The sequence below is a fragment of the Nymphalis io genome, chromosome 2, assembly GCF_905147045.1.
Source record: "Nymphalis io chromosome 2, ilAglIoxx1.1, whole genome shotgun sequence".
NCBI lineage: Eukaryota > Metazoa > Arthropoda > Insecta > Lepidoptera > Nymphalidae > Nymphalis > Nymphalis io.
Genome location: NC_065889.1, coordinates 2970482 through 2978279, shown reverse-complemented (window position 1 = coordinate 2978279; position 7798 = coordinate 2970482).

Sequence of the window (7798 nt, the reverse complement as noted above, 5' to 3'; positions counted from 1 at the left end):
AAAAATAATTAATTAAGATTTCTTTTATTTCAATGTTGTAATAATGTATGTGTAATTTTTGTACGCCTTGAAATAAGAAAACGTCGAATTAAAGAAGCTGCTAGATTTTCATCTTATTTCATAGTACCGTTTTATTTTATTAGTTAAAGCCTGTGAATGTCCCATTGCTGGGTTAAGGCCTCTCCGTTTTCGAGGAGATGGTTTGGAGCTTATTCCACCACGCTGCTCCAATGCGGGTTGGTGGAATACACATGTGGCAGAATTTCAGTGAAATTAGACACATGCAGGTGTCATCGCGATGTTTTCCTTCACCGTCAAGCACGAGATGAATTATAATCACAAATTAAGCACATTAAAATTTAATGATGCTTTCTGTGTTTGAACCCACAATTATTGGTTAAGATTCACGCTATCTTACCACTGAGCCATCTCGGCTTACGAATCGGATAACAATCGAAAATTGGTTAATATTAATTATTTAATTTTGTAACACTGTGTTTAAGTTATTTTACGCATCATACGCGACAAACACCATAGGGTACATTTATGAAAAATATAATAATATATTTTTAAAACATTTGTTCGTTCATTGGTTAATGTAAAGTAAAGTATTTAAATTTATTTATTCAATATTTGTAAAATCACTTCCTCATAAAGACACCTCACAATACATACTGCGCTCGTAACAAATGTCATTTAATTATAAGAGTTTTAATTATATATATATTTTAATTTAATTAGACTTTCTTACAGATAAATAGTTATTTGAAAATCCACCACTCATATATACAATACAGTCTAGTACCATAGACAATCGCATTCTTACCGTCTGCTAAATTTGAGATCCATGTTTTTGTTTTTATGTAAATGTTAATTAAGTGTGTAAGACATTCGTTTAGAATTATTTAGCCTAGGGGATATAAAGTACTATCCAAATCCTATCATATCCTTCATACAGTACGTTGCATACAGTATAATTAGAGGCAAAAGAAAGGAAACATCTTTGATCGCATGCGGCTCATTTACAAAGATTTTTAAATTTCTTGAATTTCTAGTTTCATGACCGTTTACAAGGAGCATTTGCTTCTTTGCCTTAATAGAGTTAAAAAAACAATGAGTCACAAATTAAATAACCTTTTATAGAGATCTATTGTTGTATGAATACGTACATGAAGTTTTATGTCATGACGTAACAAAAATATTCTAGTCACGTGTAAGTGTATTTTTGTTAAGACTTTCTTTTCGAATGAATTTTATTTAGGGCGGTGTGCGTGAGAATGACCATTATTCTTAGTGTGGGAATTTTGGAGAGTTATATGATGAGTTATATCAGTATATTGTAATTATGTTCGAAGATCTTTCAATGTTACGTGAGAAATTATTGTTTTACTTTCACGATTCATGTTTTAATACAGTTCACGTACGAATCAAATTTATCTGTATAATAATAAATAAATATTATTAATAGTAATAAATTATATAGTTAAATGTAGAGTCGATACTTAAATAACTGTAGTTATTAGTTATTATCAAATGTGATAGTAATTTTAAGTATTATAAAACAATATCACAAGCTTAGCTTAGCTTGGTTTCCATATATATAAGAGTATGGTATACCTAGTTATGTATTTATATAATAAAACCATAACAAGTTTTTACCATCTATATATATTCTATACCAACACGTTTCTTTTAAATATATTATTAGTTCCGTTCTTTAGGTACTTAGACTTTATATAAAAGAACAGAACATTTCGTTGATTTTAATAGACACTGTGACAAGTATTTTATTGAAGATGTTTTTTTTTAATTAAGTGTGTAAGTGTATGTCAATTTATTCAAAAAAAAAAATATGATGAGTAAATACAATGTTTTACGATTTCTTAAAACGATACAGAATTGTTGGAACTTGTTTAGCTTAAAAATAAATAAATAGGAATCAAATAAATTATACAATGTTAGTAATATGTACTAATCTAGGAGCATTTTTTATTTCTTTAATTTGTATAATATTATTGGTTAATATGCGAATTATCAGTTACAGTTTTTAGCAGATTAAAGTAAAAAAAAAAACGAATAAAATACAAATTTAAAAAACACATCCAATTCATTACACAATAAAAGCGACAGCAATGAAACAAAATTTTCGTCGTGAATGCAACCGAAAAATATACATTTTAAAAGTATTAAAATTACTTCATTTCTTATGAAATTACACTGCGATCGAAGCAAAAGCAATATCTCTTTAAAATTAAATTATATAACAAACACACAATTGATCTATATACACATATAGATCAATTGTGTGTTTGTTTCGTGTCCATTAAGTTAATGACCCTCCAAATCAAGTGCTGACACGATAGCGTGTTCAGTGCGACTATATTCAGATTATGTGCAATTAACGTTCTTTATTTTATTTTATTATAATAGTGTTTTAAGTGTAAATAAATCGTTTTTACGACATTCACCTATGTGTAAGTTTATAGATGTTGAAACAAATTATCAATTTTGTTTATTTATGTATCAGCAGTTTGAATACAACTTTGTGGTATAATTATTAAAAACGATGAAGATAAATTTATAAGTTTCAGTTTATGTGTAACTTTTCTGACGCGGAAGAGTTTAACTTTTGGAGCGTTGGGATCATTGTTGTAGTGTTATCAAAAATTCTTGAAAAGATTTGATGTTGTGTTTTCAATAATTATACCTGTCTATAAATCAATGTCTACATTATTATTAAAATCTATTAGTCGCCTAGCCTAGCTAGCCTATTTATATAATTCATTCGGTAGTTATTACAAAATTTCTATTAAAGGTGAACATTCTAAATATATATGTATATAAATATATGTACATTAGATTATAATAGTGATAGATTATAACTATCTTCCTCACTGGCTCGACGCCAAACATCCACTCGACGGGATTACAACATTGTTTACAAAACACTACGTTGAATTCCAATAGAGGACAAATCTTTTAGAGTTTAATGAGATTTTTTAGTACAATAATATTAGTTCAGGTTTTTTAGGCATAAAAATCATTGACTGCACATTATAATTTTGACTTTTGAAAATTTATCAGTGTTCTCTTTTTAAATAATAATTAATATCTATAAATATAAAGTAATATATTTGCGTAATATGTGCGTTTCGATGTAATATAATTTGTTTATTAGAGTTAAAAATACCGGTTACACGTATGTATAAAAAATTATATCTAAAATAAGTGAAACCTGAACATTAAAACATTCGCATTCGCACAAAGTTGTTAAGCATTGTACGATAATTAATATGATCTCTTGCAAAACAAAGTTTATGTATGTTTGCAATTATATATGCACGCGACAGAAAAATCTATAAAAAAGTGACGTTTTTGTATCTTTATAAAGACAAAACATGGACGTTGCCAAAGCACTTTCAAAAATGGGCACTGAAATTTCCCTTGTGGTTATGGCTGATATAAAGCCTCGTTGATTGATCGAATACATAATTATATATGCGGAAGTAACTCTGGTTGTACGATTTCGAGGTAAAAACCGCTGAATAGATTTAGACGAATTTTATTTCGTAGATAGTTTGATAGGAAGGAACATTTTTTATTCAATACCTTAGAAGAACTTGGATAGACTGAAATTTGTTTTTATTACTGAAATCTAATTAAATGTTATTATTCCTACGAGAACTAAGTTGCGAATCAACAAAAGTATTATCTAGTAGTATTAGTATTACGTACTAGATAATCTGTCCGTTAAGTGGTTGGATTAACATAAGTAATTGATTACTCAAACGGAATTAACTAGCGTCTATCAATTTTATTATAACACATTAGTGATTAAAATGCACTAAAATAAAAAATAAAATTAATTTAATTACATGTTCGTATTTTCATATGGATGTTGGGCTTATAATGCATTTTTTTTATGAAATTGGTAAGCGGACTGGCTAAAGGGCCACCTTATGTTAAGAGGTCACCACGGTGATTTAAGAAATATCAACCATTCCTTATATCGCCAATGCGCCACCAACCTTAGGAAATCCATCATTTATTATTTTATTTTATAGCGTATTTATTTTAATATTGAGTCGAGATGGCCTAGTCGTTAGAACGCATAAATCTTAACCGATGATCGTGGGTCCAAACCCGGGCAAGCACCACTAAATTTTCTTGTGCTTAATTTGTGTTTATAATTCATCTCGTGCTTAACAGTGAAGGAAAACATCGTGAGGAAACCTGCATGTGTCTAATTTCATTGAAATTCTGCCACATGTGTATTCTACCAACCCGCATTGGAGCAGCATTGTGGAATAAGCTCCAAACCTTCTCCTCAAAAGGGAGAGGAGGCCTTAGCCCAGCAGTGCGACATTAACAGGCTATTACTGTTACTGCTACTTTACTTTAATAGGCGAATTTTTGATAACACTACAACAATGATCCCAACGCTCCAAAAGTTAAACTCTTCCGCGTCAGAAAAGTTACACATAAACTGAAACTTATAAATTTATCTTCATCGTTTTTAATAATTATACCACAAAGTTGTATTCAAACTGCTGATACATAAATAAACAAAATTGATAATTTGTTTCAACATCTATAAACTTACACATAGGTGAATGTCGTAAAAACGATTTATTTACACTTAAAACACTATTATAATAAAATAAAATAAAGAACGTTAATTGCACATAATCTGAATATAGTCGCACTGAACACGCTATCGTGTCAGCACTTGATTTGGAGGGTCATTAACTTAATGGACACGAAACAAACACACAATTGATCTATATACACATATATCTATATACACATATAGATCAATTGTGTGTTTGTTTCGTGTCCATTAAGTTAATGACCCTCCAAATCAAGTGCTGACACGATAGCGTGTTCAGTGCGACTATATTCAGATTATGTGCAATTAACGTTCTTTATTTTATTTTATTATAATAGTGTTTTAAGTGTAAATAAATCGTTTTTACGACATTCACCTATGTGTAAGTTTATAGATGTTGAAACAAATTATCAATTTTGTTTATTTATGTATCAGCAGTTTGAATACAACTTTGTGGTATAATTATTAAAAACGATGAAGATAAATTTATAAGTTTCAGTTTATGTGTAACTTTTCTGACGCGGAAGAGTTTAACTTTTGGAGCGTTGGGATCATTGTTGTAGTGTTATCAAAAATTCGCCTATTAAAGTAAAGTAGCAGTAACAGTAATAGCCTGTTAATGTCGCACTGCTGGGCTAAGGCCTCCTCTCCCTTTTGAGGAGAAGGTTTGGAGCTTATTCCACAATGCTGCTCCAATGCGGGTTGGTAGAATACACATGTGGCAGAATTTCAATGAAATTAGACACATGCAGGTTTCCTCACGATGTTTTCCTTCACTGTTAAGCACGAGATGAATTATAAACACAAATTAAGCACAAGAAAATTTAGTGGTGCTTGCCCGGGTTTGGACCCACGATCATCGGTTAAGATTTATGCGTTCTAACGACTAGGCCATCTCGACTCAATATTAAAATAAATACGCTATAAAATAAAATAATAAATGATGGATTTCCTAAGGTTGGTGGCGCATTGGCGATATAAGGAATGGTTGATATTTCTTAAATCACCGTGGTGACCTCTTAACATAAGGTGGCCCTTTAGCCAGTCCGCTTACCAATTTCATAAAAAAAATGCATTATAAGCCCAACATCCATATGAAAATACGAACATGTAATTAAATTAATTTTATTTTTTATTTTAGTGCATTTTAATCACTAATGTGTTATAATAAAATTGATAGACGCTAGTTAATTCCGTTTGAGTAATCAATTACTTATGTTAATCCAACCACTTAACGGACAGATTATCTAGTACGTAATACTAATACTACTAGATAATACTTTTGTTGATTCGCAACTTAGTTCTCGTAGGAATAATAACATTTAATTAGATTTCAGTAATAAAAACAAATTTCAGTCTATCCAAGTTCTTCTAAGGTATTGAATAAAAAATGTTCCTTCCTATCAAACTATCTACGAAATAAAATTCGTCTAAATCTATTCAGCGGTTTTTACCTCGAAATCGTACAACCAGAGTTACTTCCGCATATATAATTATGTATTCGATCAATCAACGAGGCTTTATATCAGCCATAACCACAAGGGAAATTTCAGTGCCCATTTTTGAAAGTGCTTTGGCAACGTCCATGTTTTGTCTTTATAAAGATACAAAAACGTCACTTTTTTATAGATTTTTCTGTCGCGTGCATATATAATTGCAAACATACATAAACTTTGTTTTGCAAGAGATCATATTAATTATCGTACAATGCTTAACAACTTTGTGCGAATGCGAATGTTTTAATGTTCAGGTTTCACTTATTTTAGATATAATTTTTTATACATACGTGTAACCGGTATTTTTAACTCTAATAAACAAATTATATTACATCGAAACGCACATATTACGCAAATATATTACTTTATATTTATAGATATTAATTATTATTTAAAAAGAGAACACTGATAAATTTTCAAAAGTCAAAATTATAATGTGCAGTCAATGATTTTTATGCCTAAAAAACCTGAACTAATATTATTGTACTAAAAAATCTCATTAAACTCTAAAAGATTTGTCCTCTATTGGAATTCAACGTAGTGTTTTGTAAACAATGTTGTAATCCCGTCGAGTGGATGTTTGGCGTCGAGCCAGTGAGGAAGATAGTTATAATCTATCACTATTATAATCTAATGTACATATATTTATATACATATATATTTAGAATGTTCACCTTTAATAGAAATTTTGTAATAACTACCGAATGAATTATATAAATAGGCTAGCTAGGCTAGGCGACTAATAGATTTTAATAATAATGTAGACATTGATTTATAGACAGGTATAATTATTGAAAACACAACATCAAATCGAAGTTACTTATTTTAAATATTCCCAACAAATATTTCAATAGTATCTCGATAAAAAATAGTTAAAAAATCTAATATTACTGAAGATATATTACTGACATTTATCTAAATGCCTTCTTAGACTATGCTCATATAAAAAAAAACAATAGGGTAGATACAAACAGATATAAACTTTAAGTGTGTAATAAGGTATATTAGTTTTGAATATCGCATTAATCAAAAGCCGAGGCAAATATCACCGCTGTAATAATAATTGATCACCTGACCTCGGATACATCGCGTGACATTAACTGTAGTAATTGCAAGTAATATGAGCATTAGCTTCGTTTCATGATTGGCTTCACTCCATATAGGGTACGGCTTTCATAATACGGATCACGATCGCTTGCGTTACTCCAGAACTTTCTTAAGAAAAATTAGGAGAAAGTATAATAACGTGCACACGCTAATGTGATGACCTATTGTGTAAAAATAAAACGTGGATAAGAAATTCAAGATTATGCTTGAGTTATAAATATACATATGTATATATCTATCGGTTAAGATTCACGCGACCATCTCGGATCGTGGGTTCAAACCCGGGCAAGCACCACTGAATTTTCATGTGCTTAATTTGTGATTTTAATTCATCTCGTGCTTTACGGTGAAGGAAAACATCGTGAGGAAACCTGCATGTGTCTAATTTCACTGAAATTCTGCCACATGTGTATTCTACCAACCCGCATTGGAGCAGTATGGTAGAATAAGCTCCAAACCTTCTCCTCAAAAAGAGGAAAGCATAAAGGCCTCCTCTGGCCCAGCAGTGGGACATTCACAGGCTGTTACGATACATCTATATGTATTACTAATATACAAATTTTGTTGTACTAAAAAGTAGGAACAA